The sequence below is a fragment of the Triticum aestivum genome, chromosome 7D (assembly GCF_018294505.1).
Source record: "Triticum aestivum cultivar Chinese Spring chromosome 7D, IWGSC CS RefSeq v2.1, whole genome shotgun sequence".
Lineage (NCBI taxonomy): Eukaryota > Viridiplantae > Streptophyta > Magnoliopsida > Poales > Poaceae > Triticum > Triticum aestivum.
Window position 1 is genome coordinate 172,983,868 of NC_057814.1, and position 26,811 is coordinate 173,010,678.

A 26,811-nucleotide genomic window follows, 5' to 3' on the forward strand; every position below is an offset into this window, starting at 1 on the left:
CGGTAACCCCCCGGTACTCCGGTATGTGTCCGAAACTCCCCGAAACCATTCCGTTGTCCGAACATAGTCGTCTAATATATCAATCTTTATGTCTCGACCATTTAGAGACTCCTCGTCATGTCCGTGATCATATCCGGGACTCCGAACTACCTTCAGTACATCAAAACACAAAACTCATAATACCGATCGTCATCTAACTTTAAGCGTGCGGACCCTACGGGTTCGAGAACTATGTAGACATGACCGAGACACGTCTCCAGCCAATAACCAATAGCGGAACCTGGATGCTCATATTGGCTCCTACATATTCTACGAAGATCTTTATCGGTCAAACCGCATAACAACATACGTTGTTCCCTTTGTCATCGGTATGTTACTTGCCCGAGATTCGATCGTCGGTATCTCAATACCTAGTTCAATCTCGTTACCGGCAAGTCTCTTTACTCGTTCCGTAATACATCATCTCACAACTAACTCATTAGTCACAATGCTTGCAAGGCTTATAGTGATGTGCATTACCGAGAGGGCCCAGAGATACCTCTCCGACAATCGGAGTGACAAATCCTAATCTCGAAATACCCCAACCCAACAAGTACCTTCGGAGACACCTGTAGAGCACCTTTATAATCACCCGGTTACGTTGTGACGTTTGGTAGCACACAAAGTGTTCCTCCGGTAAACGGGAATTGCATAATCTCATAGTCATAGGAACATGTATAAGTCATGAAGAAAGCAATAGCAATATACTAAACGATCAAGTGCTAAGCTAACAGAATGGGTCAAGTCAATCACATCATTCTCCTAATGATGTGATCCCGTTAATCAAATGACAACTCATGTCCATGGCTAGGAAACTTAACCATCTTTGATTAACGAGCTAGTCAAGTAGAGGCATACTAGTGACACTATGTTTGTCTATGTATTCACACATGTATTATGTTTTCGGTTAATACAATTCTAGCATTAATAATAAACATTTATCATGATATGTGGAAATAAACAATAACTTTATTATTGCCTCTAGGGCATATTTCCTTCAAACCACCTCCGAGATCGTACTGAGCGGGCATTCCCAAAGGAGTTCTTTCCTTCTTGTATTTGTGGTGGGTTTTCTCATATTTTGTGTGAACTGGACTATTTTCCTTCAGTTCTTGCAAGATGTTTTAGCAACCTATATGGTATATTTTTTTAAATAAAGCGTTTAGCTGTAGGGTCTCTTTGGATTTTAGGTTTTCTATAAGAATATTGGAGGATTTGAATCCTAATGATTTTCAACCTATAGAAGTCCAACTTTTTACTAAATCACAACAAGTAATATGGATCAGAGGGAATACTAAATTCCTCTTTCCCCAATTTCATACGGATTTAAACATGCGCTGAAACCTTATTTTTTCTTTAAGAAGTCCAATGTTGTTTAACTCTATCTCTCTTTACCCTCTCTTCCGAGTTCTCTAAAATTAAGGAGTATATATATTTCCTACACACCATCCAAACGCGCATAATAGAATTCCCGCGTTTTGATTTTTTTAGGGATTTACAGTACATGAAAACTCGATCCTACGCTTTCAAACCATGCAATAAAAAAAATCCGTAAATGGATTGCATTTTATATGAATTGCCCGAAAAGTCTATTGTGCTCTCTCACAGAGAAAAAAAAATCATTTACTTGTACATGTAGAAAAGAATCATATGTTTCGTGATGGGCCAAGAATTAAATTCTAGCGTCCTTTTACAGTACATCAACCAAATTCGGGCCTCCCATCGGCAACGGCGTCGATCTGCCTCATCCCGGGTGACCGGGTCATGGGAGCGCGGTGGATCCCGACCCTTGCCGGCGGGAGGGTTCTGTTTTAGTTGTTTTTGTCCTGCTCAGTAAGGTAAAACGGCAGCGGCTCCCTGAAGATGGAATAAAGTTCCCCTTGTCTAGCCCTTGTTTCGGTGGTATGTCTAGCATCGTCGGTGGGCGTGTGGAATTGTGTCTCCGGTGGATCTATCTTTGGTGGATCTGCTCGGATCTAGTCGTCAATCGTCTATGTTCGTGTGTGCTCAGGTTGGATTCTTCCGATCTACGCTACTCTTCATCGACAAGGTTGCTGTTCTGGTGCGCTGGTCCTATGAGGCCGTAGCACGATAACTTTCCGACTGTTTACTACAACAAGTTTTGCCGGCTCCGACGAGGGAGGGGCGATTACGGCGGCGCACCTTTGACTTGCTTCAACGCTTTTAGTCGTCGCTAGGTGGTGTATGGATTTGAATGTAATTTTTATTATTTCTGATATTTGTTGTACTGTGATGATTGAAAACGAATAGATCAAAAGTTTTCTCATAAAAAATAAAAATAAAAATTCCTCCCGCATTCCATCCATTCCACATCTTTTACGCTGCACTGATTGGCATCATGATGAACATCGTCGACGCGCCTCCCTCACGCAGTCGTTCATGCTAAGCATACTTTTGATGCCTCCTTTCTCCTTTTCAATCGCTTTACAGTAGCACACCCACTCTTCCTGCCGTAGAAGGCCTCCCACGGGTAAAGAAAAATCCTTCAAAGCTGCACCTGCACCGTGCTCCTATCGCTATGTACGACGTGCATGCACAACACGTCCCGATAAAGCTGTGCCTATTGTGTTGATAGTGGTTCTTTTCCAGTTTTTTTTTTGTTGTCTCTTAGAATCTCTGAATCTCTGACATCGCCATTCTTCATTTTCGCACTGCCAGGTCCGTGGAGAGACCCGGCCCATCATCGTTACCGCAGTCGGCGGGAATGGACCGGAGGAGGTCGCGCGCGTGTGTATGTGGAGGCCAACGACGTTGTTGACGGGGACCAACGCCGTGGTGGCCGTGCCTCGACTCCTCTGCCACAACCGGGGCCTCGAGCATGGATGACACCACATTGAACCTGCTTCACCGTCGGACCATCGCCCTCACCACCGGCCCGCCGCCCTTGCCATAGAGCTCCTACAATGCTGCCCCGTGGATCACGTCGTGTGTGGCCTCGCGCGGCCGAGGCACCGGGTCCTCTCCGAGCTCACGCGCCCGCGACATGATCGAGGAGGCCGCTCCGAGCTAGCTCGCGCCACGCAGACGCCAACGACCTCCCACGTCGGTCGGCCGACCCGCTCGCCTACCTCCTCGTGCAGCAGCCCACCTACCCGCCAGCCTCTCGTCGTCGTCCCGTGGCGGCCATATCGAGACTGTCGCCGGCTTCTAGTGCTCGCTGCTAGTTGCAGCTGTTGCAGCTGTTGATAGTTGATGAGACCAGTCTGGCTGGCAACATGCTAGAGGGAGGGGGGAGGAAGCGGCCTGACTAATCGCCTGAAAAGGAAAAGCACTCGCTCCCATTCGCAAATGGCAAAGCGGAGGCCCTGGTGCTCATCAAATTTTGGGATGGGCGCCTGTCGAGCAAGCCGGAGCCAGGGCCACGGACGGGATTACTGCTGGACATGGGAAGTGACAGCCGGTGCTTTGCTGCACCGCGTCTATCTCCCCTTCTTTTCAATTTTTCTATATATAGAAAACGTCCCGCTTCTTTGCACCCAGCAGTGTCCGGCCCAGAAAAAATAGCGTGGCATTATAGTGTCGTTATAGCGTATCTGAAAGAATAACGTACTAAACGAAATAACGTTGTACTGTTTTTATGTGTGGCACACAACATCCCATGAGGCATCGCTCAACTCTCTCTCTCTCTCTCTCTCTCTCTCTCTCTCTCTCCCACTCAGACGCAACATCTACAACAGCCCATACAACAACACATACAACCTAACCTAGCCACCTCTTCACCAGTTTCCCACCAGCTCGTGTAGCGGCGTTGGTGACTCATGAGCAAAGGCGGCGGTGGTAGTTCGTGAGCGGCAGCAGCTTCTCTTCAGCCACGCCTCCAAGTAGCAGTGTCGGCCACGCCTCCAACTCCAGGAAGTCAGCGCCGATGTCAACCACGCCGCCGGCTTCGGCAAGTCAGCCATTAGGCGAGGGCAACCTCTCTTCATCCCGTCTCCAAGTAGCGGCGTTGGTCTCGTTCTATTTCCTCCCCAAGTCCCCATCTGCGTCGCCACCGTGTTGCTCCGCTCCTTGTCGTTGTGTGCTCCTCGCAGTGCTGCTCCTCGTCATCGTCTGCGCCACCGCTGAAGCCCATGACCCCGACCTCCTCCTTCTAAAATTCTGTGATATATGGCATATTTATGCCAAGCGCCATTTTCAAATAAGCACGCTATAAATTGTACTCTCTTCATTCTAAAATAAGTGTTTAAATTTTATACAAAATTGTATTAAAGTTGAAACAATTATTTGGGACAAATGAAGTATATCATGGAGGTGGTACTGGACCGAGCCTTCAGAGAAAGCGAACTGATAAAACGATAATCCTCGCAGAAGTCTTCTTTTCTTTTGCAACACGAGAGTTCAAGATAACTCTGAAGGAATCACTCTGTTTTCCACTTTTCCGCATGAATATGCGGCCCAAAGTTTCATGTTCCGAACTGTCATTAATTAATTGTTGCCACTTTATTACGGATTCTACACGACCAAGATTATCCGTCCGACACTTGTTGCCACTTGACTAAAAGTGATTGCTACGTGCATTTTGTTACACAAGGTCAAGGTCTTCGGGATGAGTGGAGAATCGAATTAGGCAGGGATGTCACACGGAGATAGAGGATAAAAAACGAAAAGCAAAATTAGGAACTCTAGTGCGGAGCTAGTGGGCAATTGTTATTCCACCAAGAAAAAAATATATTTCCAACCCTACCAAACAAAAGAACAGGACATGGACTCTAATGGGCTGTTCCTTCAAATTCTCCGAGTGTCTTCTTTTCTTCGACGAGGATCCTTTCGAGAAATTGTACTCCCGCAAAGAAAACAGAGGGAGTATTACATGTTGTTTCATTTCTAAACTAAGTCTGACTTAGATGGTTAGATTTCTTATGGTGAAACCAAGTAATCTTGGTTTATATTGTAGATTTGATCCAGGTGCTCACATATTGTCTGGATTTATTTTATATCTTTTGCGATACTTTTCAGTAGTATGGCGTGCCCATCGACTCCGAGGTGCATGTAGCCATTTCGTCAATCTTAAGATTTCTCAGAAGTACTCATAGGGGTAGTGTTTGCATGCCTGTGTTTATAGGGATAATTGTGCATGTGCGTTGTGACCGTTTGCGTATGTATTGTTTTCTAAGAAAATGTTCAAATTTTATTCCCATGGGTGCCATGAGTGTGGCATAGTATTTCACCTCACATTTGGACGAGCGAACTGGTGCAATGGGCTCAATGACCATAACAAAGTAAAAGAAATACATGCACATACATATACTGTACTATGTAATTAAAATCATCATAAAAACATAAAACATAGAAAATGTACTTTTTATTGGCAAATTAATGCGCCATGTATATGTAATCACAAGATACGATTGATAACTATAGGATACATGTACTACAAGTTAAACAACAATTGTAGAAATATATTTCAAAATAGTTGGAGTCTCCATCTTCTATACTCCCTCTGTTCCAGAATACATGCACTTTCTTCACTTTGTCTATGCACAAAAATCTCACTGCTTGGTTTAGGTTTAGATGAACTAGTAGAACCATTCAATTCTAAGATAGTCAGTAGTGTATTGACACTAACCCAGCCGCGAGGCGATGGGGAGGGGCCTTCGAACTGCGCTTACGGTCGTCTCCTCCTGCCCCCCCTCCCTCGCTGCCACCCAAGGGCGCGGCCAGGCGAAGCCCGACCGGCGCCAGCGGCGGCGGGGTGTCTTCTTCCCCTCGTGCGATGGGGCGGCGCGGGCCGGCCTCCTCGGGCCTGGGTGATGCGGCGGCTGGAGGACTTTGTGGCGGTGGCGACCCGGGGCGGCGGCCCTGGAAGGTGGTGGCAGGTGAAGCCTAGGCCTCTCGCGGTGGCATGGCATGGCGATGTCCCTATCCAAGGCGGATCTGCGCCGGCGATCTGGTGACATTAGCTCCGGATTGGATCGGATCAGAGAAGGTGACGAGCGCGCAGGATTCCTCTCAGCGGCTCTCACGGTTTGGCGAGGTGGGGTGGTGTGGCCCTCCTCCCAGGCTCCAGTGGTGCCACACGCAGGAAGTGGCCGGTGTGCCAGGGCTCCAACGGTGGCAGTGCCGTTGTGGATGTTCGCAGGATCTGGGTGGCCAGATCTGGGGCTTTGAAGGCGGTCTGGACGGTGCACATGTTGTCTGTTGGCTACTCATGGGACAGATCCGGGTAAAAACCTGGTCTCCGGCCGGTGGCCGGAGCCGGTGATGGTGACTCCCTCGGCGTCGTTTCCTTCTTGAAGACATCATCAAGGTGAAGCTCCCAAGTCCTTCCGGTACCTCCGGGGGAAACGATCGGATGACGGCGACGCACTTGTGTCGTTCTCACCTTGGGGGCGTCATTCTTGGAGGTGTGCATTGGCTTGAGGGACCAGTGGACGGTTCCAGTGGTGGAGCGGCATTCCATGTGATGCATCGATGACGTGGAGTATCGGCGGCGTGGCGCGGCAGGGCCTCGGCGACAGATGTGTGATGATGGACGCGCGTAGCGAGGAGGCATTGTCTGACGCCATGGGGGCGTCGACGGCAGGCCTAGCAAGGTTGTTGCGTCAATACCTGGTCTGAAGATGGATCAGTGGAAGACGGCGGCGACCACCTAGAGTGCGTCGGACCGGTTTGTGCCCCAAACCTAGTATGTGACTTGGTTGGGGCCTCCGGCTTTAGATGTTAGGCATCTGTGCGATGTCTATTTGGTATTAGGCTCAGACTATCGGCACCCCTTCATCAAGTGGATAGGAGTAGCGACAGATGTTGCTAAGATAATGGCTTTAGACTATCTGATGTACTACTTTGTAAGGTCTTTGTGAATAATTAATAAAATGGCTGCATGCAGCTTCCAGATGCAGAGGCCGGGGGCCATCCTCCTTTTCGAAAAAAGTAGTGTGTTGACACACACACACATGTGAGACTTATGTATGGGTAATTGAATTATCTGTACTTGATTATATAACACTATAAAATACTCCCTTCGATCCAAAATAAGTGTGGTGGCTTTAGAGAATCTCTAGCCGTTGAGCCCCCCAGGAGGCATTTTTTCCGCCTCTTGGGGGGCTGCCGGCGGAACTTTTGGCCTGGGGGTGAAAAAGCTTCCAATCGTGTCCACCCCCAAGCCGTGCCCAGGCTGCGCCCGCCCCAGGCCACGGCCGGCCCGGCCTCGCCGCTGAGCTCGAGCAGAGCAGAGCGCGAGCCGGCGGAGCAGAGGACGAAGGACCGGTGCAGCGCCGGCGAGAAGATGGCCGCCACGTTGAATGCCGCCTCCTTCGCCCACGTCGCCACGCTCATCCCTCCGCCCACGGCGGCGTCAGCGGCAGCGGCTGTCGCGGCGGTGGACGCCTCCCGCGGCTTCGTCGTCGCCAGGCCGGCGTCCGTCGCCCTATGTCGGAGTAAATGGCCACGGGTAGCCTAACCGACTGCCCCTGGCTCTTCAGAAAATTATCAGGCCATTTGGGCCTGCAAGCATTTCAAGCATTGGGCCGCCTTCCCCGGGCGGCTACCTCTGAAGCCAACTCTCAGAAGGCGACCCAGCCTCAGCAACCTCCCCCCAAGATAACCACGGGGTGGCCGACTCCAGGAAGCCGGCCATAGAGGATGCCGACTCCCCAGAGCCGGCCATGAAGAACGCCGACTCCCCTGAACCGGCCACGAAGAGCGCCGACTCCAAGAAGCCGGCCAAGACCGCACCCACCAAAACTACACCCACATAACGGTGACAAGACGGGGTGTGGCCACAGTGCGGCCCACTACCCCCGAAGCCCGAGGCAGGCATGGCCACAGGACACCGTACAGGACGGCCATCCCCCGTCCAGCTCGGCACTGTAGCCATGCTGGCCTCAACATCACCCACGACAGACGCCAGTACGGCCCACGGGCGGCGGGCCCCTTCAGCCAGAGAGAGGCGCGGAGGCGGCCTGGCCTCCCCCAGTCGGCCAAGGGCGTAGCCGGCCCCTAGAAGCCGGCTACCCCCTTCCTCGAAGCATGTGCCACATTAAGGAGACAAGACGAGGTAAGGCTACAGTGGGAGCCCTCGAGGCGGCACACTGTAGCCACGCTTACCTCGACGAAGCCCTCGTCATCAAGGGCGAGGCTACAGTAAGCAGCCGCCGACAAGACCCTAAGCGGTGGGGCCGGCCTGTCGACCAAGAGGCCGGCAGCCGGCGGGACCCACCAGTCGGCGGGCCCCAACGGCCGGCGGAGAAGCCGGCGAGCGCAGACACTGACGACTGGGACCAGCGCCCAGTCGGATTACAATTGTACCCCCGGGGGGTAGGCCTATATAAACCCCTCGGGGCACCCATGCAAAGGGTTGGCTTCTTAGCATTATACACACACCATAGAGAGAGGGAAGCAAGAGCTAGCCTTGCTCTTCTTCTCCCTTGAACCGAGCAGCTCTAGGAGCATTTGTAGCTACTCTTTCTGGTCTAGTGATCATGCGGAGACCCCGCAGAGCAGGACTAGGGGCGTTATCTCCTCGGAGAGCCCCGAACCTGGGTAAGATTCGCCGGCGTGCATGTCTTCGCCTCATCCCGTTTCCAAGCATCGGCGACGTCTTACTGGCACCCACTATGATAAGCCATCCGTTGGCATATGTCGCACCTACCACCCGACATTTGGCGCCCACCGTGGGGCCAGGTGCACCGTCGTCCGGAGACCTGTTCTGGACGGGAACCCTCTTCCTCCCCCGCGAGCGCAGCCAGCCTGCTGCGCCCGATGGCGTTTGCCTCGACGCGCTGCAAGGCGTCGATGACGCCTGCGCGGCGAGCTGCCTCGCCGATCTTCTCGGCGAGACTCGCATCTCCGACGAGCCCGCGTTCGACGCGGGTACGGACTACCCCGAGAGCCGCCTCGTCAGCCTCCTCGACCAGCTTCACGTCTCTAGCGAGCCTGCTGCAGATGTGGAGTCGGTCGGCTCCACCGACCCGATGCTCGTCGACTCAGACACGGCATCGCTCGACGCCTACCCCTCCGACGTGGTGGTCTTCGACGATCCTCTCCCTCGAGCTGACAGTGGCAGCAACGCTGTCACCGAAGTGTTGGTCATCAGCCACGTCGCCAACTCGGGCGAGAATGCCCACGACGCCCTGCAAGCGGCAATGCACGACCTCTCCGTCCCCATCCCGGCCGACGCCGACGCCGAGACCCTGGAGGCACGCCGCCTCGCCCTCATCACGGAAGGCCAGAAGATAGCCTCCATGAGACGCCTCACCGAGGCCCACCAGCGCGAAGTCGACCGCGCCGCCTTCGGTACGCCGCCGCCTAGCGGGCCGAGCCGAGCCGGCTTCGTCCAGAAGCGCGGCGCGGCTATTGCCAGCATGCTGGGGGCAAATCGCCCCGTCTACGCCACCCCGCTCGAGAATCTGCGAGCCGCTCAGGCGGCCGCCGAAGAGCTAAATGGGCTAGGAGCCGACGAACTCCCCTACATGACAAGACGGATCCAGCAGCTGATCGACGCGGCTGCAGAACGGCATGAAGCCGGCGCCCGTGCCGAGAGCACGCTGCGACGTCCCGCTCGCCGACTGCGAGCGGCGCCCGCCAGAAGAAAGACAAGGAGCCGGCTGCTAGCCGCAGCCGGACTCGTATCACCATCGAGCGCGACGCGGAAGGCCGCCCTCGAGCGGTGGAGCGCCAAGGAAACCTGCCTCCCCCCGCCCCGAAGAGAGAGACGTCTCACCCCGCCGCCCGTCATGCACCCGACTCTTGGCGACCGACTCGGCCGCCGAGAAGGAGTCGGCGAGAACGATGCCCGCCACCGGATCGACCGCCTTGCTCGATCCCTGGCATTAGAAGAAGAAGACGATGTCAGCCCGCCATGCTTTGGCCCCCGCATCCGCGACGAGCCCTTCCCCAAAGGGTTCTCGCTCCCCAGAGACACGCCCAAGTACAACGGCTCCGTGAAGCCGGAAGATTGGCTCATCGACTACTCCACTGCTGTTAGCATAGCCAACGGCAATCGGCGTGTGGCCGTAAAGTACGTCCCCCTCATGCTGCAAGGCACGGCGCGCACATGGCTCAACAGCCTCAAGCCCTACAGCATCAACAGCTGGCTGGACTTCACGGAAGTCTTCGTCCGCAACTTCACCAGCACGTACAAGCGGCCTCCCAAGCCTCGCCAGCTCTCCCTGTGCGTCCAAGGACCCAACGAGTCGACCCGCGACTACCTCACGCGGTGGGCCGAGCTCCGCAACTCCTGCGAGGGGCTGCACGAGGTCCAGGCCATCGAGTACTTCACCGCCGAGTGCCGAGAGGGCACCCTCCTCAAGCACCGACTCCTCTGCGACGAGCCGGCTACCCTCGACGAACTGCTGGTCATCGCGGACAAGTACGCCACGGCCGACTCCTCGATGAAGACCGAGCTCCGAGTAGACGCCTCTGGGAAGGTGATTGCTCCGGCTCCCAAGACGCCGGCTAGCGATTCCAATCGGCGCCCCTACCAGAACGATCACAAGCGCAAGGCCCCCATGCCGACTTCCACCAGTCGGCAGGTGGCCACAGTTGAAGATGAGCAGCCGGAAGAGCGGCCCGCTCCCAAGAAGAAGGGTGGCAGGCCGGCTTGGCAGCCGGCTTTCTCTTATGAGCAGACCCTCGACGCCCCCTGCAAGTTCCACAGCGGAGCGAAGCCGTCCAACCACACGACCCGAAAATGCCATTGGCTCACGCGAATCTCCAAGGGCGAAGGGTTGTTGCCGCCTCCGCCTCCCGGCCCGCCGCCTCCAGCCCCCAGCAGCCTGCGGCTCGGCCGGCAGTCGGAGCCATCCAAGACGAGTTCCCCGAAGAGCACGCCGCCTACGTCGTCTTCACCAGCCAAGCCGATGACAAGCGTAGTCGGCGCCGACAACATCAAGAGGTCAACGCAGTTGCCTCTACCACCCCCGAGTTCATGCACTGGTCAGAGAAGCCAATCAGCTGGAGCCAGGCCGACCACCCAGAGGTGATGCCATCCCCTGGCTCCTATGCACTGGTCTTGGATGTTACCCTCGCGACAGAGAGGCGAGCTGCCCGATTCTCCCGCGTCCTGATAGATGGCGGAAGCAGTATCAATATGCTGTACCGCGATACCATGAAGAAGCTGAACATCAAGGCGAAGCAGCTTATGCCGAGCCGGACCGTGTTCCATGGTATCGTCCCCGGTTTGTCTTGCTCCCCAATCGGCAAGATTAAGATGGATGTTCTCTTTGGAGACAAAGACCATTTTCGCCGAGAAGCGATCTGGTTTGAGGTAGTGGATCTGGAGAGCCCCTATCATGCATTGCTTGGCCGACCTGCTCTGGCCAAGTTCATGGCTGTGCCCCACTACGCCTACCTGAAGATGAAGATGCCGAGCTCGAAGGGGATCATCACGGTAGCCGGCGATTACAAGAAGTCCATCGAGTGCGCCATGGCCAGTAGCCGGCTGGCCGAGTCCCTCGTGGTGGCAGAAGAGAGGAAGATGCTGGAGCGGGTTGTGGCCATGGCCGGTAAGCGGCCGGCCCTGTCCCCCAACCCCAAAGATTGTGATGCGCAGGGCTCCTTCCAGCCTGCCAAAGAGACGAAGAAGATACCTCTGGACCCGGAGAATCCGGAGAGGTTCGCTGTCATTGGGGTGAACTTGGACAGTAAATAGGAAGGCGAGCTCGTCGACTTCCTCCGTGAGAATCGAGACATCTTTGCATGGTCCCCAAAGGACATGCCGGGTGTCCCGAAGGATTTCGCCGAGCACAAATTACATGTCCGAGCCGACGCGAAGCCGGTCAAGCAGCCCCTCCGCCGACTGTCAGAAGAGAAGAGAAGAATCGTAGGAGAAGAGATAGCCCGGCTCCTCGCCGCTGGCTTTATCATGGAAGTGTTTTTTCCAGAGTGGCTTGCCAACCCAATTCTGGTTCGGAAGAAGAATAACAAGTGGCGTATGTGTATAGACTACACCCGCCTGAACAAGGCCTGCCCCAAGGATCCGTTTGCTCTGCCATGGATTGACCAAGTGATAGACTCCATAGCCGGATGCGAGCTGTTCAGTTTTTTGGATGCCTACTCCGGGTACCATCAGATCAAGTTGGACCCAGCAGACTGCCTGAAGACTGCCTTCATCACACCCTTTGGAGCTTTATATTACATGACTATGACATTCGGCTTAAGGAATGCCGGTGCCACTTTTCAGCGTTGCATGCAGAAATGCCTCTTGAAACAACTCGGAAGAAATGCCCACGTCTATGTAGACGACATTGTGGTGAAGACAGAGAAACGCGGCACCCTGCTGGAAGATCTCAAAGAAACATTCGCCAACTTGCGCCGATTCCAAATCAAGCTCAATCCCGAGAAGTGCGTGTTCGGAGTACCAGCCGGCCAACTGCTAGGCTTCCTGGTCTCCGAACGCGGCATCGAGTGCAACCCTGTGAAGATCAAGGCCATCGAGAGGATGGAGATTCCCACCAAACTGCGAGATGTGCAGAAGTTCACTGGATGCTTGGCTTCCCTAAACCGTTTTATCAGCCGGCTAGGAGAGAAGGCTCTCCCCCTGTACCGACTGATGAAAAAGTCCACTCACATCGAGTGGAATGATCAAGCCAACCAAGCATTCCATGAGTTGAAGAAAATGCTGACCACTCCGCCTGTCCTGGCAGCGCCGACTGAAAAGGAGCCCATGCTCCTCTACATCGCCGCGACTAGTCGAGTGGTCAGTACTGTTGTTGTGGTCCAGCGCCCGGAAGAAGGCCGAGCCCAGCTAGTCCAGAGGCCGGTGTACTATCTAAGCAAAGTGCTATCCAGCTCAAAGTAGAACTACCCGCACTACCAGAAGATGTGCTATGGGGTGTACTTCGCCGCCAAGAAGCTGAAGCCCTATTTCCAAGAGCATCCCATCATGGTCGTATGCACCGCCCCGCTTGCCGAGATCATAGGCAGCCGGGATGCATCCGGCCGGGTGGCTAAATGGGCCATTGCACTGGCGCCCTACACGATCTTCTACCAACCCCGCACCGCCATCAAGTCCCAAGCATTGGCCGACTTCCTCGTCGACTGGGCCGAGACCCAGTACCTACCGCCGGCTCCCGACATTTGGCGCCCACGCGCACCGGCTTGGGAGCCGGCATCGTCCTCACCTCTCCCAAAGGCGACAAGCTCAAGTACACGCTGCAGATCCACTTCGCCGCCTCCAACAACGTGGCCGAGTACGAGGCGCTCGTACATGGGCTCCGGCTAGCCAAAGAGCTCGGTATACGCCGGATCCTATGCTACAGCGACTCAGACTTGGTGGTCCAGCAGTCGTCTGGCGACTGGGACGCCAAGGACGCGAACATGGCGAGCTATCGATTCCTCGTCCAGCAGATCAGCGGGTACTTCGAAGGGTGCGAGTTCCTTCACGTGCCAAGGGCCGACAACGACCAAGCAGATGCCCTAGCACGGATCGGCCCCACTCGACAAGCCATACCGACTAGCGTCTCCCTCCAGCACCTCCTCAAGCTGTCCATCAAGCCGTCTCCAGAGTCGGACTCTATCTTCGTACCGCCTGTGCCAGATGCAGCCGGATCCGACTGGAGGAACCCCGCAGGCGGCACGGGGACTTCGACAACTGGCCCGGGGACTGCCGTAGTCGCACCCGGCCCAGGGACTTCAGAACCCGGCCCGGGGACTGCAGCAGTCGGCCCGGGGACTGCAGCAACGCAAGAAGCGGTGGCCGACTCCAACTCCACGCCACCCAACCCACCCACCCGAGTCATGGTGGCTACGCTAACAGAAGAAGAAGTCACAGCTCCATCCTGGGCCCAGCCCATCCTCAGATTCCTAGTCAGCAGAGAGCTGCCGGCTGATGAGATCTCAGCAAGACTAGTGCAACGACGAGCCGGAGCATATGCAATACTCAACAGAGAGCTTGTGAAGCGCAGCGTCACTGGGGTCTTCCAGCGTTGTGTCGAGCCAGAAAAAGGAGTGGCAATTCTCAAGGATATCCCCCAAGGCGAATGCGGCCACCACGCAGCCTCAAGATCACTTGTGGCCAAGGCTTTCCGCCACGGCTTCTTCTGGCCGACTGCCTTGGAAGATGCCAAAGAAATAGTCAAGAGCTGCAGAGGATGCCAAGTTTTTAGTTCCAAGCAACACCTACCGGCTTCTGCACTCAAGACCATTCCCCTCACCTGGCCCTTTGCCGTCTGGGGACTGGACATGGTGGGCCCTTTCAAGACAGCCCGCGGCGGCTTGACACATCTGCTTGTCGCCGTGGACAAGTTCACCAAGTGGATCGAAGCGAAGCCGATCAAGAAGCTGAACGGGCCGACTGCCGTGACATTCATCACTGACATCACTACTCGATACGGCGTGCCGCACAGCATCATCACCGACAACGGCACGAACTTCGCCAAAGGAGCACTGGCACGTTTCTGCGCGACGCAGGGCATCCGACTGGACTTAGCGTCCGTTGCCCACCCGCAGTCAAACGGCCAGGTCGAGCGAGCAAATGGACTGATCCTCTCCGGCATCAAGCCCCGACTGGTTGTGCCACTGGAGCGGTCGGCCGGCTGCTGGCTTGATGAGCTGCCGGCTGTCCTCTGGAGTCTGCGCACTACACCCAACAAGTCAACCGGCTTTACTCCATTCTTCCTTGTATATGGTAGCGAGGCTGTCATCCCAACCGACATCGAGTTTGACTCGCCTCGGATCACCATGTACACGGAGGCGGAGGCCAAGGAAGCAAGAGAAGACGGCGTCGACCTACTAGAAGAAGGCCGGCTATTAGCACTCAGCCGGTCCGCCATCTACCAGCAAGGGCTGCGCCGCTACCACAACCGCAAGGTCAAGCCAAGATCCTTCCAAGAGGGCGACCTTGTGCTTCGGCTGATCCAGCGAACAGCCGGCCAGCACAAGCTCTCGACCCCTTGGGAAGGCCCCTTTGTCATCAGCAAGGCACTAGGCAACGACTCCTACTACTTGATCGACGCGCAAAAACCAAGAGCACGCAAGAGAGACGACTCCGGCAAGGAGTCGGAGCGACCATGGAACGCGAACCTCCTGAGAAGATTACAGTTGAAAGCAGTATGTATCATGCTACCCTTTTGTATTAAGTATAAAACGACAGGCTCCCCGAGGAGCACTCGGGGACTGCCTTTATTTATCTATGAATGACGAGTGTCATATCCATGAATGTATTATTACATTTGATTTCTTGTCTGGCACCGGGTTCGATTAGTCGGCCCGGGGACTGGCCGCCTTGAGCTATATTAAAAGTTCTACCTGAAGTCAGACAAGTAGTGTGCTGGCTCCCGAGTCCTCTCTTGTTGAAAGTCGCAGCTCGAAGAACCGACTGTCCGACTAGCAAGAGCCAAGACAGAAAGGATGCCCACACGGAAAACGGCTAAGGACTAACGAACTTATATAGCGAAAAGCCGGCCTCCAACCACGCTTGCCGGCTGTCAGAACAGCCGGCTGGCCGGCTTCCTAAACACTTAGCTCTAATCCAGCAAAGCTAGAGTACTTGCCCTCCCAATTGGCCAAGCACTCTTCCAGCCACAGATTGCAGAGCAACTGTCTGACTGGGGAGGCGGCAACCAAGGGAGGGCGGCAAAGGAAACAGCAGAAGATGAAAAGCAAAGTACGAGGAAAAGCCAAACGCATGCATAAGTCGTATATACATATAAAGCCTCCAACAGGCCGGCAATCGACATAGTTCTAATACACCCCCAGTGGGTGGAATTGTGCAGACTTAACAGAATATTGTTCCAAAAGTGACAAGACAGGAAAACAAAAGATAGCAGACTAGACTAAGGCGCGGTGCGGGAGCCAGGCAGGTCGGTGGAGATGGCGTCGCCGGCTAAAGGAGTGGCCGGCTAGCGGGTCTCGGCTTGGTCACCACCAGTGGCAGGCGACGCACCCGCGCGTGACGTGGTGCTGGAGGCGCGGTCAGGCTGAGGCTGGTCAGCCGCTCCACCATCCGGCTCGGCGTCTTCACCCTCCTCCTCCTCCTCCTCGCCCTCGTCGCTGGAGTCGATCTCCTCCGCCGAGTATTCACCGTCTGCCGGGTTCAGCCCGAACCACTCCTCTGGCTGGGCTACACCGTTGTCATCTACCTCAGGGGCGAAGACGCCGGTGTCGGTGTAGTCGACGATCGCCGAAGCCCGCCGGATGATAGCCGGCCGCGCCGGCTCCAGCTTCGTGTCGGCTTGCTGCCGCCAGGTAGCCAGCTGGTCCAGACTCAGGCCCGGGTACCAGGCCTTGACGAACTCCAGCGCCCGCCTGGCGCCGGACCGAGCTGCCGAGGCCTTCCAGGCTTCGAAGCGACCGACCGCCACCTCCAGCCAGTCGGTAGTCCGACTGGGGGTGCGGGGAACCACTTCGTTGGGCCAGAGGGCGGCCAATACTTGCACCCCGGCACGCTGAAGCCGGCGGAGCAGTCGGTGAGCCGGCTGGAGACGGGCCTGGATCGCCAAGAGCTGCTCCTCCAGCGAACGACCAGCGCTTGGTGCAATCTCGAAGCCAGCCTGCCTTCACGCTTGGTGGCGGGCCTCGATGATCTGGTTGGCGGCGGTAGAGTAGCCAGGGAAGTACTCTGTGCAAGAAAGGAAGAGAAAGAAGAGAAAACCCCAAGTCAGAAAACGAGCCAAAAGCGGCAGACGGCAAGAAAGGACGAAGAAGTAGGCGGCTTACCGTCAACCAGATCTTCGATCTGACCATAGCCAGTGATCAGAGTCTGCCTTGCTTCAGCCCAGCCAGCCGCTTCTGCGGTCCTGGAGGGTGGCTTCGCGGTCCTGCACCGCCTTCAGAGCCGCCTTGTGGCCCTCCTCCTGGTCGGCCAACTTCTTGGCCAGGCGGTCGCGTTCCTGCACCAAGGCGGCAAGCTCGGCCTCCTTGACACGAAGGGCAGTCTGAGACTCTCCCAGCTGTGCCCTCAGACCGGCGTTGGCCGCTGTAGAGACGGCAGAAAAAGAAGAAACAATAAGAGGAAGTCATCAAGGAAGATCCGACCCGACTGCTCAGCAGGCGACCCGAATCTCGGGGACTACACCCAGTGGGTGCGCTGACGCGCCCCCACGTAAGATAAAGAACAAAAGCACTTACCCCGGCTCTCAGTTAGGTCGGCGGTCTTCTGGGTCAGCTCCCGAGCCTGGGAGTTGAAGGCGGCCGCACGAAGATTGTGGTAGTCCTGCAAGATAGGCAGAAGATCGAAGTAAGAACAAGAGTTGCGAAGCCAAATCCACTAAGAAGTTCCAAGCCGCCTGCTCAGCAGCCGACTCGGAACTCGGGGACTACACCCAGTGGGTGCGCTGACGCGCCCCCACGGAAGAAACCAAGATCAAGAAGAAGAAAGATAAGAAGACTAATCCGGATGGCCGCCCGCGCCGCAAGGAATTCGTCGGTGTACTGCCTCAGCGCCGTAGCCTGGGCCTAGAGCCGGGTCCGGACGTCCTGCGCGGCCACGTTCATCACGGCCGACCCTCCGCCCGGCGTCCACCCTGAGGTGGCGCTGGCCGCCTCCGCATCCTGGGCCGACGAGCTGGAGCCCGCGGCCAGCTGTGGCTCCGACGCAGCCTTGTCTGGCTCCGACGCAGCCTTCCCCGCGCGCCGGCTCGGCGGTATCCAGACCGCCAGCTCAGTCCTCGCGGCCGGCTCGCCCCCCACCGACTGCGCAGGCGGCAGATCAGGCCGGCCGCCTTGAGCCGCCCCAGTCGGCGGGGTCGGCACCGGCGCCCTCTTCAGGATGACGACGTCGTCATCCCTCTCCAGCCCCGGCTGGTCGCCGCCGGCCTCTTCTGGCGGAGGCTCCGGGGCCTCGGGCGCTGCGACGCGCAGTGGGGTGACCAACAAGGCCCCCTCCGCCATCGCCGCAGCTGCAGCCTCCGCTTGGGCCTTGGCTGCGGCGTTGGCGCGCGCCTTCGCCGCCTCCTCCTCCTGCGCCGCCTGGGCGGCGGCCGCCTTCCGTGCCTCCGCCTCCCGCGCCTCCCGCTCCTCCCGCACTTCCCGCGCGTTCCGTTCCGTCGCCGCCTGAAGGTCGGCACGGGGGTCCACGCGGAGAGTGGTGCTCCCAGAGCCCCTTGGCGACTCAACGACGGAGGCGGCAGCCGCCCGCTCGAGCGACAGTGGAGCTCTGGTTGTTTGGAGAAAAAAGACAAGGATTCAAGAACCACCAGAGAAAAGAAAAAAGAGTACATGAAGGAGTTTGAACTTACGCCGACACCGTCTGCGGTTGCTTCACCGTCTTGCGGAAGCGAGCCGCCTTCGCGGCCGCCCCGCCCCTGGGCTTCTTCGTCCGACTGCCGAACAAACCCTGCGCGGCACGACGCTTTTGCCCGCCGCCCCGAGCAGGCGGTGCAGCAGAGGAACCCACGCCGCGGCCAGACGCCGGCTGACGGCGCGGGACGACTTCGGCCTCGTCGTCGTCCGGCCAGTCGTCGAAGCTGACTCTATGCCCGGAGCTGCCTGCTTCGCCGCCGGCTTGGCCACCACCCGGCTCGGTGTTGTCGTCCATAGCGGCCGCCCCCAAGTCGGGGTCCTCCAGATCGTGCTCCGTCCGGTCGGGGGCGAATCGGCGCTCCGCGTCCGACCCGCCTGCAGGCCGAAGAAGAGGGCTCTGTCGAAAACAAGCCGACTAATCAGAGTCGGCCAAAAGGAACTCGGCAACAAAACTGAGAGAAGAAGAAGAGACAAGGAGAACATACCGTAGGCGGCGGATTGGCTCGGCAATATGGCTCCTTGCCGAACTGCCACTCTTCGGAGAGTTTGCAGTTCGCAAGGTAGTTCACCATATAGGCCACCTCGTCGTGCGGCAAGTCCTTGGTACACATCCGGCTCGGATCGAGCTGGCCACTCATCTGACAGATCAGATGAGGGCGGCTCTGGAGTGGGAGTACCCGGCGCGTGACGAAGGCGGCCAGCAGGTCGGACCCCGACAAGCCCTCCGACTGGGTCATCGCTCGCACTCGGGTGACGGCTGCGGTTCCAGCCGGCGTCAGCGTCACGGCCCGGTAGGACCACTGGGGCCGCCTACCCGCCGGTGGGCCGGCTACGTAAGCCGGCAGGTTGACGTAGTCGCCCTGCGGGGCGACGTTCCTGACGTAGAAGTACGACTTTTGCCATAACTTCACCGACTGGATCAGCGTGATGATGGGGAAGGGGTTGTCGGCAGCCACCCTCCGCATCGCGATGAAGGCACCAGTCTGACCCGGCACGCCCTGCATGCGCGTGCCCAACTTGGACTGGAAGAACTCCCCCCAGAGCTCGAGGGTAGGGAGGACGCCGAGGTAGCCTTCGCACAGGGTGACGAAGGCAGACAGCAGCACCACCACGTTCGGGGTGAGGTGGTGCGGCTGGAGCTGGTAGAATTCGAGCCAAGAGCGGAAGAAGGCGCTCACGGGCAGGCCGATGCCGCGCAAGAAATGCGAGCGGAAGACCACCCGCTCGCCCTCCCGCGGCTCCGGCGTAATTTCCTTCGCCGGAGCGAGACGGACCTCCACCTTGTCCGTGCCGGGCAGCCGCCGCGTCTTGCGGAGGAATTCGACGTGATCCTCGTGGACGTTGGAGCCGTCCCAATCCCCGCCGTACTGCTCCGTGGCGGGAAGCATGGTGAAAACGAGCGCGGCGGCGGAGGAACGAGTGGTGGAAGAGCGCGGCGGCGAGGCGCTGTTGCAAGAAACGGCAGGAGGAAGAAGATGGTGGAAGGAGGAGGAGCGTGCGAGAGCCTGCCGCTCCCCCTCTCCCCCTACTTATAGCTTCACGAGGTGAAGCCGGGGAGGCCAGACGTGGGGTGAGACGTGGGATTAACTGCACCCACTCCCCCCACGCCTCGCGATTATTACGCCCTAAAGGCGTGCCGAAACCGCCGCAGGGAGACGTGCGGGCGGTTTCGGGCTACAGAGGATCCACGCCTGGGCCCGGGCGTGGGCATGGCGGGCCCCCGCCCTATGGCGACGTCCCGTCGCGTGCGTGGGCTGGCAGGCTTTTTAGCCAAGAGAGGCCACGTGGTTCGCAGGCGGCAAGTGGCTGGCCCGCGGCCCGGTGCACGCGCTGGCGAGCTCCCGCCCACCGACTCCAAAATTTTTCGCCAAGACGGCGCGCCCAACCAAAGTCGGCTGCCAGCTGCCGGCTTGTCAAGATAGGAAGCTGAACGAGCTTCTCGACTCCTGCCCAACCTCGAAGCCCAATCAGCTTCGGGGACTACTGTCGGAGTAAATGGCCACGGGTAGCCTAACCGACTGCCCCTGGCTCTTCAGAAAATTATCAGGCCATTTGGGCCTACAAGCATTTCAAGCATTGGGCCGCCTTCCCCGAGCGGCTACCTCTGAAGCCGACTCTCAGAAGGCGACCCAGCCTCAGCAACCTCCCCCCAAGATAACCACGGGGTGGCCGACTCCAGGAAGCCGGCCATAGAGGATGCCGACTCCCCAGAGCCGGCCATGAAGAACGCCGACTCCCCAGAACCGGCCACGAAGAGCGCCGACTCCAAGAAGCCGGCCAAGACCGCACCCACCAAAACTACACCCACATAACGGTGACAAGACGGGGTGTGGCCACAGTGCGGCCCACTACCCCCGAAGCCCGAGGCAGGCATGGCCACAGGACACCGTACGGGACGGCCATCCCCCGTCCAGCTCGGCACTGTAGCCATGCTCGCCTCAACATCACCCACGACAGACGCCAGTACGGCCCACGGGCGGCGGGCCCCTTCAGCCAGAGAGAGGCGCGGAGGCGGCCTGGCCTCCCCCAGTCGGCCAAGGGCGTAGCCGGCCCCCAGAAGCTGGCTACCCCTTCCTCGAAGCATGTGCCACATTAAGGAGACAAGACGAGGTAAGGCTACGGTGGGAGCCCTCGAGGCGGCACACTGTAGCCACGCTTACCTCAACGAAGCCCTCGTCATCAAGGGCGAGGCTATAGTAAGCAGCCGCCGACAAGACACTAAGCGGTGGGGCCGGCCTGTCGACCAAGAGGCCGGCAGCCAGCGGGACCCACCAGTCGGCGGGCCCCAACGGCCGGCGGAGAAGCCGGCGAGCGCAGACACTGACGACTGGGACCAGCGCCCAGTCGGATGACAATTGTACCCCCGGGGGGTAGGCCTATATAAACCCCTCAGGGCACCCATGCAAAGGGTTGGCTTCTTAGCATTATACACACACCATAGAGAGAGGGAAGCAAGAGCTAGCCTTGCTCTTCTTCTCCCTTGAACCGAGCAGCTCTAGGAGCATTTGTAGCTACTCTTTCTGGTCTAGTGATCATGCGGAGACCCCGCAGAGCAGGACTAGGGGCGTTATCTCCTCGGAGAGCCCCGAACCTGGGTAAGATTCGCCGGCGTGCATGTCTTCGCCTCATCCCGTTTCCAGGCATCGGCGACGTCTTACTGGCACCCACTATGATAAGCCATCCGTTGGCATATGTCGCACCTACCACCCGACACCCTCCACGACCTCCGCACCCTGGAGCCGACGTCCACCTCCGACCCGGGCCACGACACCGCGACCGCCGGCTCGGTCAAGTGCGTGGCGCACATCCACGGAGGCAAGGCCGTGATGGGCCACCAGGATCCGCCTCGCCGCCGCCCTCCCCACGGTCTCCGACCGCCTCCCCCGGTTCCCGCTCCCGTCCAACCACGTCGCCGTCCGCCGCCACCACCCCTGGCTCTGGATAGAGCATGCCGACACCGTGTCCGGCGTCGCCGCGTCCACAGACGGACGCCTCCTCTTCTCCGTCTCCTGGGACAAGACGCTCAAGGTCTGGGCCATCCCGTCCCTCCGCTGCTTGTAGTCATTGCCGGCGCGCTCCTCCTCGGGCCGGAGGCGAGCGGGGGAGGCGGCGGGGCCGGAGGCGCGCTCCTCCTCGCCCTGCGACCATCGAGGGAGGGGGAGGCAGTGAGCTCGGGCCGGCGGAGGCGAGCGCGGGGCAGGCGGCGGGGCCGGAGGCGAGCGCGAGCCAGCGGAGCAGGCGGGGCGGGGCGGGGCGGAGGAGGCGGGGCGGCGAGGAAGTGGAGCGGGGCGAAGGAGGCGGGGCTGGGCAAGAGGAAAGATTCTTTTTCATGCACATGCATGGAGTGGGCCTAGCAGCAAAAGAAGGAGAGAGAGAGAAAAGAGACTGACTGGTGGGGTTTTGCCATGCAAAAAGTGACGCCGGCGGTCCCAAGTGCCCCCCGATGGGCTGGGTTTCGCCTGAAGTTGCTGGGGCTAAATTTTCCTAAATCAGGCGCAAAACAACATGTTGGGGGCCTGACTGGGGCCCTTTTTTCACGCCGGTGCTAAAAAAGGTGCTTGGGAGGCATCTTGGGGGGGGGGGGGCTAGTGGAGATGCTCATAGTTCGAATTTAAACTAAAACCACGACACTTACTTTGGATCGGAGGGAGTGTGAAGAAAGTATTTTTAGGATAATACTATCCCACTGGCGCGGCCTAACATGACGCGAAGCTGGCGGTGTTCTCGTTCGTGATCGCCTGTGCAGCCAGCGTTGACTTCACGTCTGGCTGCGGCTTGAGCGCGGGTGGCCTCGCAGAGCGCCTGCTGCTCGGCGACGAAGTTGGGGCTCACCATGGTTTCCTTGTTTGTGCGCTAGCCGTAAACCTGGTGGTCCGCCAGCCAATGCTGCTCGAGCAGGAAGAGGTTGTACCACTCCTCCTCTCGCGCCTGCTGGAACACTGACATAGGCGCGGACGCGGGCTCCTCCTCCGCCATGACGGCGTTGAAGTGCGCCTGCTCCATGGTCAAGCTGACATGGAACGACATGGGCACCGGCCCAGAGTCGTCATCGGAGACCTCCGGAGAGCTGGCCGGCATGCCAGCCTCTATCCACTTGGCACAGCGACTCTGCCAGGCGGCCAGCTCGTGCTTTTTTATCTCCCTTGATAGGCTCTCCCACAGAGCGTTCTCGTTCGCGATCCCGGTGGATGTGATGCACAGGAGGAAGATGTGGAGCAGATGTGTTGTGGTACGTTCTTCACCGGGTGTGTCCGTCTTTAAATAGTGGATGCCAGTGACGCCAAGCGTCCGGGTGCATCAATGCACGTGTGTTGGAGTTGGTTTCTCGGCTGGCGAGTGTGTTTAATGGTGGCATATGGAGTGACGGGCATTGAACGGGTGTGGTACATGACATATATGTTCCGTCCCATCTAGTAAACGTCTTTTCGGCATTGAACATGCACGGACACGGCGCGGGCAGTGCCCTCCGCCGGCTTACTTGACCAGCGAGTCGCTTCAATGCCGGCGCCAGCAAGAGGTCACGTCCGCTCTGGGCCAGCGTTAATGTGGAATGAATGTGGACATCTGGCTTCAGGCGGGAAAGCACGCGGGCAAGGGAGGGTGTTTAGGATGGCGCAAGGTCGTCAGAAGTAGGCTTGACAGTGGTCCAGATGCCCGCAAAGCCCCCTATTTTGTTGTCGGTTTATGGGGAAAAAGTGCGTCCTGACCGGTTGACGGACCAATACAGACCCGCCTTAGATGGCAAAGCACATTCGGACCACTCGGTCCAGACGGTTGCAGATGATTTGAGAGACAACGTTGAAGATGCTCTAAGTGCCAGACTGCTCCAACCTTTGTCGATTCTTTTGCTGTAAAGAATCCCTCGAAGTAGGTCTCCCAGGGAGAAAAAGGAAAAAAAATCCTTTTCTTTGCGGAAAAACATCCGATCTATTCATCTTCAATCATGAAAGTGTAACAAACACCAGAAGTAATTAAAAATACATCCAGATCCGTAGACCATCTAACGACGACTACCAGCGCTGAAGCGAGCCAAAGCGAACATTAAGTGTGCGTAGACTTGTATCGGCGGTCGATAGAACTTTAAGGGAATATTAATTCTACCTTTAGCTCCTCGCTGGGTTCGACACTCTTACTTATCAAAAGGGCCACAATTGATCCCCTATACTTCCGGGTTATCAAGACCTTTTTCTGACGCTGTTGACGGGGAGGAATAGCATGGGGTGGATATTCTCGTGTGTGCTTGTTTGCTTTATCACTAAGTAGATTTTATTTTCTATTCTAAGTTGTTTTTTTATCTTTAGTTATGGATATGGAACACGAAATACCAAAAAAAAGTTGTACTTACTACTCATGGAGATGGGAAACCTCCTAAAACCACGATGCTGGTTATGTGGAAAACATTAATTACTACTTTGATAATCCTGATAACACTACTGCAGGATGGTCCTAATGCGACCGTACAATCAGAGACCCTTCGACGAAACTGTGTGCAATGCATTAATCGCAAACGGTGGTGTAAGAAAACCGTCAAAAATGACACAAACTATTTGTGATGGCAGAGACATCAAACACGATTCATATTAGAGTTGCGTGTGTCATACGCGGCATACAGTTCACTTGAATGAACTATTTGCGATGAGTGTAACAACAGAAACGGTCAGCTAGATGAAGTTGTGTGCGATATACGGCATACAGTTCACTCGGATGAACTATTTGCAATTAGGCAACACAACAGAAACGGTCAGCGAGATCAATGTGTGTGCTACATATGGCATATAGTTCAGTCGGATGAACTGTTTGCGATGAACCAAGACAACAGAAACGGTTCAACTTAACAAGATATGTGTGATATGCGACAAACATGTCAGTAATCATAAATGTGTGCGAAGACTGATAATAACACAGACGATTGCTGCTAATAAGCGTGTGTGTTGTGGGCAAATGTTTGCTGGTATACAATTGTCAATGATTGATGAAATCATCATCGACGGTTCCCTAGTTTACTCCATTTGCCATGTGATTTGCTCTATCTTTAGATGAACAACATATAACCAAATAATCACCAAATTACATAAGTGACTATACAAAACATTCACACACACCTCAATAAACAATCACATGCATTCTAAACTAGGATAAACGATCATCTAATCATCTACTTCTTGTGACGCCACCGCCACTGCTCCGTGGCTTCATCCCTTGTCTAGGGCAGGCCGAAGGCGCTTCCTCATGTCGATGATCTGCTTGTACATCTTGTAGCTTGTGTACGCATCCTTGGCCACGTACTTGACGAGTTCTTCATCCAGTCTCTACTCCTAGGCATTGTGCCAGGCGATCTTGTCCTTCTTGTACTCAGCCTTCATGTTCTTGTAGTAGGGGTCGATGATGGCCGAGGCGAGGTATAACGCCCCGAGACCGACGCTTCAGAAGACTTCCTTATTTTCGTGATCGCCGTGTGTTTCTTCTGGTGCTTGCTCTTTTATTTTTGCATCGCATCATGTCATCATGCCTTCATGTCTTTAATCTTTGCATAAAAACTCAACTAAATAAATTGTATGGATCTTCGATCCATTTAAATCGAGGGAAGGGTGACTTCTCTTTATAACATATCCTCCCAATATTAGGGAGCTATATTAAATATTTCTTTAATTGGGAAATCACCATAACACACTTGCAAATTATCCCAATGCCTTTGTTATCTTAATTCTTGGTCTCCAACCTTGCCATATATTCTTTCATCATATTCTGGAGCTCCACCAAAAATCCGAACATTTTTGGACCTTCCCAACCCTCACTTCCTATTCAAATCATTTGAATTTAAATCAAATGAGTTTGAATTTAAATCTTTCAATCATGGCCTTTTCTATTTTCTCGGAACAAGCACATTTTGGTGAGTCCGGGAAAATTATCCGCGTGCCCAACTTCTTCCCCTAACCTCTCTTTCTTTTCTTTTCTTATCGCTGTTTTGTTTTATTTTCTTTAGAGTGTGAGAGAGAAGGGAGTCCAGCAGCCAGCCGCTCCATTTGGCCCAAGGCCCATTTGCACCGAGGCCAACCAGCCCCTGCTCCTTAACCCTAGCCCTCCCGATCGGCACTCACCCTCTCCCTCTCGTCCTCCCACAGCGCCGCCACACACATGCACACACGCATCGCGCCAGCGCTCCGCCTCCTGCCGCCGGCAACCAGCGCGATGTCCGTCGTCGGCCGCCCTCTATCTTCTTCCTTCGTCTTCGCCCGTGCCTCGTGCGCCTCCTCCCGTCTCGAGCTCATGCTCGACCGAGCTACTCCCATGGCGATGCCGCCTGGCTCCGACCACCCTCGAGCGTCGCCCCGCGCCGCAGCCGTCAACATCTTCAAGCTCGTCGCGCAGCCGCCGCCCGGATCCACCCCCGGCTGCCATCCGGGACCTCGTCTGCCTCCCCTACACCACGCCCCGTCGCCGAGAGCTCGCGTCAAGTCCACCTCTCCTCGCCATGGCCCTCGCGAACTTCCTCACCGCCGCCTCTTCTCCTGCTTCTCCTCGTCGCCACCAACCCGCCGTTCGCCTCCAGCCCTCGTCCGCGGCCGCGCCAAGTCCAGCGAGGCGTCGCCGTACCCGCTGCCTCCCGCGCCTCCTCGTCGCGCGCTGCGACCACCAGAAACTCCACCGCGCCTCGATCCTCCTCTGCCAGCGCCTCCGTTGTCCGACTGCCGGCTCGTTGCTGCTGTTTCGTCGCCCGCCTCCCTTCGTTGACCACCAAGACCGGAGGCCCTTTTGTGTTGCTTCGTTTTGGATGCGCCAAGATCCTCTCCGAACATGTACGACTACACCTGCTGATGCGTCAAGTACCTTGGAACGTCTACGACTACGCGGACTCGCCAAGTACCACGACGACCATGTACCACTACCGTCGCCGTGTACCACTATTTCCACTATGACCGTTTCGAGAACGTCTACTTCCTCTACACCGCACCGGAACGCCGAGTTCCTCGCCGTGACCCCGAACATCTACGGAAACTTGTACGACTATGAACGTGAACGACTACCGTCGACCCTAAGTTACTCGGATTCGTCAAGTACCTCTCCGAAAACGAACTTGTGCCACTACTTCCACTACCGTCGCCGAAGACCCGTGTAACGGAACCGTCAAGT